The sequence below is a fragment of the Mchenga conophoros genome, linkage group LG1, assembly GCF_057382185.1.
Source record: "Mchenga conophoros isolate Kocher_MC1m ecotype Shallow Benthic linkage group LG1, M_conophoros_male_GT1.1, whole genome shotgun sequence".
Taxonomy (NCBI): domain Eukaryota; kingdom Metazoa; phylum Chordata; class Actinopteri; order Cichliformes; family Cichlidae; genus Mchenga; species Mchenga conophoros.
Window position 1 is genome coordinate 32,943,904 of NC_140526.1, and position 14,724 is coordinate 32,958,627.

Genomic DNA, 14,724 nt, shown 5'->3' on the forward strand with positions numbered 1-14,724 from the left:
TCCACCGCGTTTAGCCAATCGTGGCCGATCTCAGCTTCAGCAGAATGTTAGTGCTGGTACAAACTGTCCGCGAATAACGTGTGAACACAGCATCCGTTGTCGACCAGGGATATTTTAGAGGAACGCAAGCACTCTCCCCACTCCATTTGTCTCTCCTTTCTGTCTGTCTCCTCTGCAGTCACAGACAAGTGGCTTTTGCAGTGTGTGACAGTCCCAATTCCTTACCACCAACTTTGATGATCACGGAGCAAAAATATGATTGTAATGTTTTATTTACTGCTGTTGGATAAACAGCAAGCTCACTGGAGAAACAACACTGAAACACGATGCAGAGCTGAAATGCTAATGCACCAGCAATCCCTGCCCATCCGTTTACCCCGCCTTAAGCCGGATGGCTGTGCTCCAACATGGCCATATGCCCCTTAGCCTAGCTGCTCTACGCTATATTAAATGACTCATGATACATAGTCTACATATCCTCACTACACAAGAATGAGAAACAGGAATGGGGGATACTGGTAGAGTTTGCCTGGCTCATAGCAACAGTTACCGTGAAGTAAATTGCATCCTAGTTTTGGTCTTGGTGCATTTCTGTCATTATATGTCATTATACGAGTTGTCTGTGTGATAAACTTATAGCAATATGGGATTGTGGAAATTACCAAACGCAAATTTAAGAGACTAGAGCTTTGTCTTTTTCTTTGCCCGTTTGCTTATTTTATCTGAAAAACATTCAATTTACTACCATATGTTCCCAAAGAAACACGTGAAACTGAAATTCAGTCTCCTTTGGCATTTATCACAGAAACTGCTCACTCAGTTAATGGCGTGAACCAACCTACACAACCTTCGCATTCCTTTTGATTTTGATTTACAAGAAAACATGATCAGATATTTTCAGACCTGACTTGATGATCTAGTTGTTTACTCTGCTTACTTTTCGTGTCAGAACAGACATTGTATCTTGGCGCAAAGAAGCATTTTTACCCAATGAGATTAGAGGACTGCCATCCTTCCACCAATTTTCTTAACCGCTTATCCAGCTCAGGGTCATGAGGAGGGGGACTTGGAGCCGATCCCAGTCTTTATATCACAGGGGCTAAGAGGACTTGTTAAGTAAAATAACTGCAAAACATGTGGTAGGTACTGTAGTCAAGCAGTGCCTTCTTCCTTTACAAAATTAATTGGCTCGCGTTGTTGATCATATTCATAACTGAGGTGTGAAAACGATAAAGACTCGGGTCTCCACCTCAGCTCGTGTCACTATTTTTCCAGCACGGATAATTAAAGTCCGTACAGCGGGAGCTGGTTGGGCGAGCTTGCAGTGTTTTTGCTTCAACTGTGTAACACACATTTGCAGCGACAGAAGCAGCTGAGAAGCACTTAGAAGTAGATTCTTGGCAATGTATCTAAAAGGTTCACATGAAGAATACTGTTTTCGCTTAACCCAAGTAGTAATAACCCGTGCACATCATTTTGTATATCGCCTAAATGCTGACAAGATGCCAGTGTTTGAGATCTCTGTGATCGCCCTGAAAAATAGAGAGTGGATAGTTTTAATTTTATCTGTCATGCATTTTGGTTTTTGTTCTTTTACATCCACACACAGGCAGAAAATTAAGGTAGACTCTCATGAAGGAGTGCACACGTAGTGTTGCTGTCAAAATGTCCTTCACTAATCTCAGTATTTTCAGAGCGGTCAGCAATGATTATATTTCGGAGATTTTTTTCCTGTATTCCTCTTTTATTGGAGGAATACAGTGAGGTCCCAATTTATTTTGGTGTCCTGGTAACTCCAAATTAAAGCCATAATGTTAAAAGAAATACACATTTTAAACATTCACTGACAAGACCAAGGAGTCCTGCAACAGATGGCACTACCCCCACAGAGCCCCGCTCTCAACATGGAGTCAGTTTGAGATTACATGAAGAGGCAAACACAACTGACATGCCCAACACTACACAGGAACCATGGAAAGTTGCTCATAACAACCTGCCTGACAACCACCTTCTGAAGCAGCTCACACAAAATACTCATTTGGATTAAGGGAGTAACCAAAGCTGCCGGTGACATTATTTCTGAGAGCACCTGTGCTATGGTTTTGGCGCATACATTTACTGCTCAGTGCTATATTTCACCGTGATTTATAGGTGGTCACCAAGAGTGGTGCTACTTGCTGCTGGTGCTGAGAAAATTTTAATCAAACCGGAGCAAAGGAGGGGCTTAATTCTAAACCACGTCAAGGTCAGACTGTCAGTTCTCTTTCCACTGAAAGTGATACAAAACATTTGTAGGATACTTGTTTTTTTTGTTGAAAATGAAAGATATTTACTAATTGCATAGTTACAATAAGCAGATTTACTACATTTAATGACAAATTTGACCAATTGCGCAGCGATATGAGCTGATATGAGCTATGCATGCACTTGTGCTGAATGTCAAAGGAACACTGGAAACACACTATTGGAATAAAAACAGCAAGAAAAATGACTGGGATGTCCCCATCTGTACTGATGTAAAAAGATTACAGGACACATGGAACGAGGAAAAGATCAAATTGTTTTACAACTATCCTTTATCCTAAGTATCCTTTGGATACTTAGCAAAGTCTTAATACATTTCATAACAAATGAAAGAGACTTTGTGTTATAATTGAGGATACAAGACACAAAGAAAAGCAACATGAGAGGCTTTTCTCTTTCCTTTCCTTTGAATGTGAAGGACAAAATGCTCTTGTCGCAAACAATGAGGTTCACCAATAATGCATTAGTGCGAGGAAACAAGGGAACATGATGTTCACCCAGCTTTGTTCAACCCTGGAAAACCGTGTTGGTGAAAAGAAGTGTTGTCGTAAAAAACAAAAGTGGTGGGATTGGTGGGGAGGGGTTGGAGAGGCAACTCCAAGCGACACAATAAACAGGCAATCTTGTCATCCCTACAAGATTCCCTTCTCAGTTTAGTAGTGTTTGACTTGGCGCCAGTTACTGGGGTTTCATTTTTGCCAATTAAGCCAATCTAGTGTATTCCAGCAACTACAATCTGAGCCTTTTGCCAAAGCATTAATGAACTAGATATTGATTTAATTCTTACACACCCTTATTGTATCATGAATCACTGTCTGCTCCTTGTGAGTTGTAACATGAAAACCCAGGCACGCATGAATTAAGTAACGCTCAGCTATTTTCATCAAGTACATCTGAGCCAAAAGAACTGGCAGGAGATAAAATGTATATTAATATGTGGGGAATTAGATAAATAAGGGAAAGTTTGAAAGACGGAGCCGGAAAGACGAGGGTGTATTAGACATGAGAGAGATAGAGACTCATCATGACAGTCATCACTTCAGCTATTATCCCTAATTCTCCAAGGCAATATCTCAGTAAGGCGGAGTAAATTTGAGGCTGATAAGCAGACAATGAGATTTGCCCGCACTTTGAGGCAAAGCCCTTCCAAGGGCTTGCTTTCACCTCCACTTGGTCTAAACTTGATACATCAAATGGCAGAATACTCCAACGGCTCGCTTTGGTCTACTTTGGCTTCTGCTATCTAGCTGTGTTTTGAAGCATGGATCCAGGTACAAACTTGTGCGTGGGACTTGAGTCTGTCTTCTCTGACCTCTGTGATTTTCAGTCTAATTAGCACTATGAGCCAAACCACAAATTTCTTATGACATAAAACGATGGGCTCTGACTAAATACCTTTGCTTAACACAGAAGATTTTTTTGGGCTGCATCACTTTGGCCTGAGACTGAAAGATCCTGGCAACTATCAGGATGAATAACCATTAATAATCTCCAGCGGTTCAATCATAATAAACTCAGACTTTTCTTTTAGGACCAACATATGTGATTGTTTGGCCTTTTGTACAATGTGTTGACATACAGATTGCAGTGTGATGAACACTGGGGAGAAAAATGACTGATAGTGAGGCAAAGGTCTTCACTGGTGCAATACTTCATGTAGTCATACTTCATGTATTCATAGATACCATGTAGTAATAGAAAAAGCTTTTGCTTCACTTCAGGCCAGAAATATGCAGTGCATGCACTTCATATTCTCACTATGTTCCAGACTCCTCTTAGCATCATTTACTGCCAAAAATATGGCCAAAATTTACAAGATTCTAAATATTTCCACACTTTTCCCCCCTCCCATGACTCTAGTTTTTCAAATTACAGCTGCTGTCTTCTACTAAGCCTTACCTTCAAACACATCCTAGAATAGTGTTTAATATTCAGAACATAGGTTTTAGGTTGACCTAACAGTTAACTCCTTAGGGCACATGTCAAATAAGCAAAAACATAGAGTCCCTGATTTAATTTTCAGCTGGTGTCCTGATGTGTTTCTCCTTATTTATTTATTTATTTTGCTCAACCGCTTCCAATAAAGCTTCAAAAGACAAAGGAGTTAATGAATTCTTTATAGATTAGCACTAGCAATTTAAACAGATTACAACACTACATCACCTCAATCACATTAACAAATGAGTTGTTCTCTTTCTGAATACTGTATTTTATTTTATTATGTGATGATTTTCCATCTGGCTGCAAGATTATTTGCAAACTACTCGGCTGAAATGAATGAAACTTGATGGAGGAAACAGCAGTGGGGTGGCCAGGTTATGTTGGGTTGCACATCATATTTAAGCCCTAAAAAAGGCTTTTATTTTAATTTTGATGAGTGTGTCTCATAGTGCAAGAAAATCAAAAATTCCCTCTCTGAAAATATTTGTCTACTTCAATACATGCAACCACACTCATGTGGGAGTTGTCCTGATCGCCAACACCCTCCACAAGGAGGTTAAGTCACAGAAGGTCATGGCTGAAAAGGTTGACTGTTCAGCGAGCGCTGTATCAAAGCATAGTAATGGAAAGTTGAATGTGGTGGGAAAACGTGCACAAACAAGAGGTGTGACCGCAGTCACAAAAGTCAATTCAAGAACCTGGGAGAGAGTCATGACGAGTGACAGGTTCAGTTCATTGAAAGTCACCACGCACTGGTATCTTCAAGAGACAAAAGTCTGATTGCTGTACCACTCCTGAACAAGAGACAACATCAGAAGTGCGTTACGTGGGTTAAATAGTTACAGAAAGGAAGTCCTCTTGTCAGATGAAAAGTAAATTTTGTGTCTCATTTTGAAATGAAGGGCCTAGAATTCTGTAGGAAGAATGGAGAGGAACCGAATCCAAGGCGTCTCAAGTCCAGTGGGAGGTTTCCGCAGTCTGTGATGAGTTGGGGCGCGATGTCATCTGCTGGTGTTGGTGGTGGTTGTTCACTGTGTTTTCTCAAGTCCAAAGTCAATGCAGCACTTCATGCTTCCATCTGCTGATAAACTTCATGAAGATGCCTGGTTCCCTCTTCCTGCAGGACTCTGCTGCTGCCCACGGGGCCAAAAATGTTTTGCTGACCATGTTGTTATTGCGCTTGATTTGCCAGCCTAGTGGGCTTCAGTAGAGCCACAGCAGTGCCACAAGCTGATTGCCTCAATGCTGCATCTCACTGATGCAGTAACTCATGGTAAAGGAACCCCAACCAAGTATAAATGAGCATAGTTTCTACGAGGTGGACATTTCTGTTTTGTAAGTCCTTCTGTGGTTGATTTTAGGAAATATTCTAATAATTCCAGATAGAGGATTTTTGATTTTTAGTAGCCCTTATCATCAAAAGTAAAACTGAAATGAGAATGAAATATTTTAGTCCATTTGGAATGACTATAGACTATTAGAAGGTTTACATTTTTTAATTTCATTTTTAAAAAGATCGACACTGAATATTGCATCAGCATCATAGAAACAGACTCTAGCACATGTTTTTACTTAACATACAAGCTGGGAACATTAACGTGTACGCTCTCTGGATTGGATTTAGTTTGGTCATCCTTAATAGCACCCATTAGAATTTGGTGCTAAATCCAATCACTTTCCTTAAAATTGCCAAAAACTTTGTAATCTTTAGAAGAAGGTGTGTCCTCTGAATACTCTTGCAGTTCATTACTATTTTAAATCTATTATCACATCTAATAACCAGTTTCAATTTCAGCAATAAAAAGGTAAAATAAAGTTACCTTTACTATGAGACATAAACACACACATAAAATCACACTCCAACAGTCTCAAGGTTTTCCAGACAAATAACATGAAGTATTCATTCAGCAGTTTTCAAGTCTGTAGAGGCCCAGATATCTTGAACAAAACTGGCCCAAATGTAGCTGGATTTTCTTAGATGTATGGTTCTCTTTCAAATTTTAATGACTACGGTTGGTCTTAAAGTTACCTGCTGTGTGCTGAGGGAGAGCTGTTTGAACAATAAAACGTTTTACGCTATGCTAACTGGTAGTGTAATAAAATACAGAGTATTAAAAAAAATTAATTTGACGAACTGGTTAATTTCATCATCTTGGGACTAGATGTGAAATAAACACACTAATGAGAACATCGCTGCAAATTCCCATAAACATCTCCAATGACTTCCAGAGTTCTGTGCTTTCTTGTAGGCTGCAGTGATGTGCCTTTACTTGATTTGTACAGAATTACATATACTTATGAAACATTTTTTTTAAATGAATAAATAAATAAAGCAGTAAAGTAGCTGAATAAAAGCCATAATTGCCTTTAGGGCATTATTTACGGTGATTATGTATTCTTCAGCAGCAGGAGGTGGAATTCAGCTGCGTCTCATATCACAGAAAACAATGTTGACTTAAGCTTTACCTGTATATATGTAGATTGTTAGAAACCTGTAGCAGAATCTGTAAAGGTCATTATGTCATTTCGAGAAAGCGGCTCATTGCTGCTAGCAGGCAGAAACATGGTACCCGTAGCCCGAACATACTCTTTCTATCAGAGGCTCTCAATGGAGTTGATGGCTGGCTCCTGCTGCAGGCCACTGCAGACACATGGCACACAACACAGATGGTGAAATAAGGCACCGACAGCCACAGTCAAAACAATTACAACATTTGTGCCATAAGTTATGATTTTTAATTTTTTTATTTTTTGCAGGCCTCAACGCCGCCGTTCTACATAAGCCACAAGCAGCCGTAATGAGCAGGCAGTTAGTTCTACAGGCACACACGCAGATGCAGCGTCTTCATACATCACCACACTAATATTTGTTGATTTAGAAATGCAGACTTGTGAATGACACAGAGCAGGATTCGCTGAATAATCCCCTTTCTGGTGCACAAAGGCATAACTTAAGCTGCTACAGTGAATACTAAGTCTCTCTCCAGCCTGGCATGCGTTGGACTCTTTCACACCCGAGCAGTCCAACTCGCTCAGATCAGCCTTGTCTCTTGACTCGACACAAACACATGTTTTGTGGAGGTACTACTGGAAAGATACAGAGTGCAATCTATCAAAATGGAGCTGGCTGGAAGTCATTCTAATCTCCAGCCGCGACCCACTTACATATTTACGTCACACGGATACGTGCTTTAAATATACATATAGAAAAGCAAACAATCCTTCTGTATTATTTAAGATATAACACAAAGCCCTGGGGCGGACTGTGCTGTGTGTGTGTTTTTTTCACTTTACCCAGACAGGAGCTCAGCCATAAATGATTCCCATATCAAGCAGAGATATATGCAGACGGGCAAGGCGACGATATAAATTGATGAAACAACAAAACGTATTCCTCAAAAACACTGACTGACTCCATCAATTGCCAGAAGCTTAAGTGTAATGGAGAAGATAGTCATTTGAAAATGAATCAGCAATTTTTTATTTTTATTTTCTTGCCGTTGTCAAGTTAAAGAAAAAGGCTTTAAAAACAGGCATTAATCTACCGCAGTAGCTTCAGCTTCAGAGTCTTGAAAATGTCTTGAAAATGTCATGCTGAAATCAGATTGAACTTTGTGGGGTTGACCCATAACCTGAGGATTTGGGGGAATTAATTAGGAATCCTAGTTTGGATGACTGGACATTTAACATCTAAAAGACTGGAGAAAAAAAAAAGAAGACATTTATTCCACACGTGTTTGTGTGTTTTTGGGTGTGTGCGACTGGTCCTTCAAATTACTCCGTGATTAACATCCTACCATGCTTAGTGCTGCGTGTAGCAACCATGGGCAGACCCAGTTGCTCATTATTTTGGTTCCTGTGGCTTAAAGAAAAAAAACATTTAATCAGTGGATAGATTGTGGAGTTTCTGTAATGTACATTAGTTGACTTAATGAAGTTTGAAAATTGGAAAATGCAAAGAGAAAACTGTGAAACAACACAAGCGCCTGAGCAAAACAGAGACACGCGTGCCTCCGCTGTGTCCACCGTTTCCAAAAGCAAGGAGAGAAAAAAAACCCCACACAGGCGAGGCAACATGATTCAACCTGCTGCAAATGTTTGTTGGGGGAGTAAGGAGGCAGCTTAGCAAAACAATATTTAAGGAGGGAAGTGACGGTGAATCTGAATCACGTAAACTCCTTATTACAAACAAGCTCTTTTATGCAGCAGGTTGGATGAGAACAAATGCATCGCTTTAACGAGGAGAGAAAAAAAAAAGATCTGAGGTGGTTAGATGAGTCACCGTTCACCCTGTTTTGAACCAGTGGTTTCATGCATGCGTGACATGCATGAAAAGAAATTTATTCACCCAAGTGCTTATTTCCTACAGCGAAGGCTTCTGTCAGAGCTGCTCTGGTGACTGGTCTTGGCATGCTTTATGTCCATTTGGTCCCTTAGTAGGCAGGTAAATGCCAGAACTGACAATGCTTGTCGGGGTGATCATATTTCTCGTGCTTTGGGTGTTTCTGGCCTCATAACCGAGGAATACACAAGGTGATAAACCCAAATCTGCAGGACAACCTAAGACACCCCCCCCCCCCCCCCCCATTCATTGCTTTCGAGCACTGAAACCAAACACAGCACTACAGCTTTTCCCATAGAAATGATGCTGACCATCTTTAAGGTTCATATGAACTTCTGGTGGGAAATACTCACAACTCTCCAGCTGAGCTTCAGGTTTCCTTTTTTTTCAGAAACTAAGAGCTCGCTGTTACTCCTCAGGTGGCCCAATGCCCTATTGAGACACTTACTTGTGTGTGGCCTTAATTTTAGCACTTACAGCACACTCCAATAACAGGGTATCTCCAGATTTCACAAACAGAACTACACATGGAGGAACTTGAATTTTAAAACTGTAAAACAACTGTTGCAAATCACTTAGAAAGGAGTACGGTATGTATATATATATTTAAAGTATAGAGGGCAAACTGTACAATAACCCAGATTTCAAAATAGTTGGGAACGCTGTTTGAAGAACAGATGGGAAAAGAAAGGAGGGATTTGGAAATCATCTGAACCCCATTTGACTGGCAATAGTAAAACATGACATGTCAAATATTGAAACTGAGAAATATTAAAAATGGCAGGAGAGATTTCAAATTTCAGATTAAAAAAAAATGCTGTCGATGAATGTGGTGTTGTTTCATCTACAACGCCAAGTTAAAACTGGAATTTACAAAGAAAAAAAAACTTGTACTGAATGAACAAATACCATCACAATCAAGTTGCGATGGCATGGTTAATGTGCACATCTGGAAATGCATTTTAGCAGTGAAGGATACATACAGGTGTTAGAGCAACATATGCCTTCTAGGACAGTTCTTGCTTAATTCAGCAATACAATGTCAAACCCCATTCTTCAAATGTAATAGTTGCACAGCTCTGTATTCCAGGTGCTAAACAGGGCGAACTGCATTCCTGTGGCTCACTGAAAACAACTAACAAATTATGAAATGGAAAAATACAACAAAGAAAGAAACACTTTGCTTTCAAAACTTTAGTAACTTTAAGAAAAGGGGTGACAGAAAAAAAAATTAACATTTGCCTGACCCATGTTTCTTGCAATGAGGTAGTTGCATTGTAATGATTTCAAGACATGACATGTTGTCTTTATGCTAAGTATAGGTGTTCCTTTTTGCTTATACTTCAACACTGAGTCAACTTTCTGGTAAGCAGGTTTGTATAAACTACATGCTGGGAAGTACACTTGCAACAACCTGACTCTTTAGCAACCTACTGATCATAAAGAACAACTGCACCAGTGCTTACCAGAAAAGCCTATTTAAGTGTCTACTCGTGAAAAATGTTACATCAAACAACAGCACATATGAGGTATCGTATAATGGGAAGGCTCTGCCTATATGTGCATGCAAATTTGTGTTAACCAACCCTGAATCACAGACTCATTCACACTCAGCCCGTGTCCTTCATTTTACAGGCATGCTGTAAAATCGCCAGAAGTGAATGTGGATGAGTGTAGTTGAGAGGGAACCGGTTCAGGTTTAAGTGGACTGCTTTTAGCTGATGCCTGCACCAACAATGCCAGCTCCATGTGCCTATTTCAACCAACACACATGTATTTTCAGCATCAGGGCATTTTCAGCACCTCCCACTGATGGACAGCTCCTATTCAATTTGCTTTCTCTTTGAAGACTGCATTACTAAAGCTACTTAAACCCAACAAGTCCTTCAAGATTTGACAGCTTAGATTTTAAAATGCTGCTCTATACTTTCTCTGACCTGCTCAGGCTGTGTTAGGGGGAGAATCAAAACCTATTTTCTGCTCGAGCTGTATCACTCACGAGTTGCTTGGTTTGAGATACACTGGGTCACCAGTATAAGCACAGGGAAAAGAACAAAAAACATAAACGAGCATATTTTATACAATAAAGCATGACTCAAACCTCCAACTCAAAGCGCCCTTCGACTGGACCAGCCAGCCCACCTGGCCAATCCGGCGCCCTTTTTGCTGCAAACGTGTATGCTGAGAATACCTGAACTGAATTTGAATTACCATATGACGTCGGCCTTTTTCTAGCTTTAATGTCCTATTGGCAACGGAGACTACACAGACTCACGGTGTCTACCGAGCGCTCAAACACACGATTTGGTGCATCAGTTACCCCCACATCTCCTCAACCCCCTTTCCTATCTATCTTTATCCCTCTCTCTATATAGCCCATATGTCTCACACACACAGACACACACACAAATCCAGAACGCACACAATCGCTCACACCCGAAAGAGAATGCGACAGCTACCGTAACCCATAGAGAAAGAAAGAAAAGAAGGACGTATGAAAGAATATTTAAAAAGTAGCTTTCCTTACATTGAAGTCTGCCAGCAAACCAAATTGCGGGTTAAATGGCGATGGGAGATTAGTCTACATGGGGATGCACAGCACCACATCACACCAAACGGGCTGTATTGGAGTGAATTCAGTGAAATACTTACGCATTTTCTCGAATAAAAGAAATTGAGGTTGATCGAATGAAAAAGCAGCAGGGCCCTGGTCCCCGTTTTCAAGATTTGCAGTACGACCGAGGCACAAATCTCCATGTGAAAGGGATTAGAGGCTGCTGCAGTCCGCGTCTTTTCTCGATCACAAGTCAAAATGTTCGCCAGCGAAAAATGCCAAACATTCAGAAAGAGTTGCGTGGATCTGCGGTGCGGCTACCATTCCCTCGGATGCAACGAGCGCCAATGAGCGAGCGGGGGAAAAACGCTCAAGAGGACCAGCAGTAGCCCCCTGGACTTGAAGGTATTCCTCTGGACTTGAGAGGAGGAAATCCTGCAGAGTTTTAGATGGTCAAGTCCGAATAGGCCCCCTCTTCCTCTCCAGACGAGTCACAGTCCAAAACTGACTCCCACCGGTGGTTTCCTCTTTGAAAATCGCCAAACCAAATTCGACCAAAAGAGAGGGGGGGGGAGAAAGGGGGGAAACGCACAAAAGAGAGAGAGAGAGAGAGAGAGAGAGAGAGAGAAAAGAAAAAAGTGGACTGATTCTTACAGATATGCCTGTTTGGCTGTGAATTTTTAATAAAGATGAACAAAACCAGTGGAAACACCTGACAGTTAACAATTACCCATTTAAAGCGTTGCTGATAAGGTCAGCGCAGAACGAACGGGGTGCAGAACCGTCCTACAAAAAAAAAAGAAAAAAGAAAAAAGAAAACCTGAGGACGCCTATTGGATAAAATTAAGGATATCCGTCCCACCGCGACCATCACAGGCGTCGCATCAGGACAAATGGGTTGTCATAGGCTCCTCTAAGAGCATATGGCATACAGTATTCTCTATTAAGTCAAATGGGAAGATTCTACAGGGTGCTATTCCCCCCTCCCCACATACACACACACAGCAACCCGGCGCATTGATTACATAAGCGCAGCTATTAGTAATAATTCCGCTTGTCAGGGAGCATGTGTCCGATCCGGGTGGTGAGACAGCACCAACATCCTCCGTGTGTTGCAAATAAAGCGCCTTTTTTTTTTTCTTGCCCACCGTCTCCTAATGGTCCCCCCGCTCGCTGCAGTCCATGACTGGAATAGTGAGCACGTTGAGTTCACGGTCTCCAGGCACAGATCTGGCTCGCGCGCGTGCGTGTGAGCGAATCACGTGTGTGCGCGTGTAGCTAGGCTACTAAGTGTATGCAGGTGCGGGCACGTGTGGGCGAGAGCGTGTTCCCAAAAATCGCCTAGGGACCACTTTAACTTTGACCACTTTGCCTGCGCGTCCATCTGCCCATTTAAATCACACAGCGGTCGTTAATTATCAGGGATCAATAGCATTAACGCAAGCCCAGGTCTAATGTCTCCGTGTACGTGTGTGTGTTTGTGTGTCTCTGCGTGTGTGTGTGTGTGTGTGTGTGTGCGCGTCGGTACGCGCACGTGTGATTCAGTTGTTGATGAGGTAGCCTATGGTTGCCACCTACAGGCGTTATGCTCTATTCAGTCATCCAAAACGGTCTGCATCCACAAATAAACCCACATTCAACCGTTCAACATGTGCACATCCTACCAGCTTTCTTCCACATAAAAAGTGCAGAAAGAATCTGAATTGACCACCATGTTAAAGTCAGTACACATATCTACACACACACATATATATCTTTTCATCATTCCCATCAATGTCATCTTCTTACTGATTTACTGAGTCCTAACTGCCAATAGTGATAAGATGAAATATAGGCTAGGATAGTAGGCAAGGAGCTTTAGTGACTTTCAGACCTACAGACAGACAGAAGTGAGTGTGGTTTCATTTGATCTGAGATGAACTGCCTGTCTCATTAGATGACATAATGAACCACAAGTCAGCTACCTGACAGAGCGGCTCCTGGTCACTGAAGCCAGGCTGTTTTATGAGATTGAGAAAGACAGGGAGAGAGAGAGAGAGAGAGGGAGAAAGAACAAAGATGAATATAAATTAGTCATAATGGTATTGTATTACATGTTGTTTTGATCACACAACAAATCGAATGAGAGCTGTGAGAGAATCTATGTTTAAAGTAAATAGTGACAGCTTATCTACAGAGAGGTGGTGGTGGTGGTTGCGGGGGAAAAACATGGATGCATTTTTAAAGAAACACAAAACAGTGACACTTTCATAAAGCATAACTGAACGGCTTGATGGGTATGAAAATGAGGTGAATTGTGTGCTACGGTCTTCACTGTCAGCACATCAAAAGAGTAACTAAAAGGGATTTTGGACTGGTATTTTAGGCATTGCTCTCAACTGCTATTATACAAGTCACAGTTGCACTCTATGAGTTCAGCTTCCTTATTGATAAATACTCAGTTCTTTATTGATTAATCAAACCACTTGTCCAGTTCAAACCTGAACATAATGATTTCGATTCTTGAAAATATTTTTAAAAAATCCAGTCAGAGCAGGTGAACTGCTTGCATTTCTGCAATATCGTCATTAAGGTTCTGTGATGGTGTGTTAGCGCTTGTGAAGAAAAATAAACTGTTAGATGAACCAAGAAATTAGACACATTAAAAGTTTGAGCTGATAATGGTGCTATAATCAGATTGGGGTATTGGACATTTCTGCACCAGAGTATATATATATATATATATATATACTTTTGCACTGTCCACTTCCTGCTGTGACAAAACAAATTTCCCACGTGTGGGACTAATAAAGGTTATCTTACTTACTTATATGGCGATCCATCCAACAGCTGCTGATGCAGTCCATCCTGCACTGTAACACTGCGTGCTGCTACAGGAAAAGACAGTGAATCACCAAAGTCAGATCAATCTATCATCTTTGGAACCTCAATATCTGTAAAATATTCATGACAGTCCATTAAATGTTAAGATGTTTCAGTCTAAATGTTGGACTAACCAGCATAACCAGCATATTTTTTTTACTTCTACAGTCTATGCCAGTGATAACCGAGTCATTTCATAACACTGGATCATAGTACCCAGCACCTTATTCATACATCTTGTTGGATCCATGATTTTTATAACCTTTGGAATTTTGTAATTTAGCTAATTTGTCATGTACTAGTTGTGTTAGCTAAATCATACTACATCTTTTATTTCTTATGTGACTGAAAAGGGCTGGAAACAATTATCTAGCAGCCATCAGTGTACACGGTAACCATGAATGAATGTGTCAGACATAATTAGCCACAGTAAGTCTTAATTTAGAAAACAATTTAAAATTACTGGTTCCATATGCGCTATTTTTGAATCTGTTAACATCTATCTGACTTTAGTCGGTGAACCAGAAACATTTTCAGCACTCTCATAAAACATTTTAGTTTCCACATCTGTGAAAGTCAGAACTTGCCTCTTCATGCATAACTAAAACGGTAGCTTGTTAGAACACATGCCAATTTCACTTTGATTAAACATAATCCTGTTCTGAGGAGCTAAATTAGTGGGACTCTTACCTTAGTTCATTTTCATAGCCTCATGTAAAGT

General features: G+C 40.8%; 1 protein-coding gene across 3 annotated transcripts in view; it reads right to left on the reverse strand.

The window, feature by feature from the left end:
- Positions 1–12,348, reverse strand: part of lrrc4cb (leucine rich repeat containing 4C, genome duplicate b) — a 46,623-nt gene extending 34,275 nt beyond the window's left edge. The window contains exons 1-3 of one of the 3 annotated variants that reach the window (XM_085275712.1): positions 12,290–12,342; positions 11,872–11,927; positions 11,240–11,668 (exon numbers count right to left, since the gene is read on the reverse strand). The gene's annotated coding sequence lies outside the window, so the exon portion shown is untranslated. Of the gene's footprint in view, positions 1–11,239 lie in introns of all 3 variants that reach the window. The other 2 variants (XM_085275711.1, XM_085275710.1) reach the window with 2 other exon arrangements.
- Between the last annotated feature and the right edge of the window lie 2,376 nt (positions 12,349–14,724).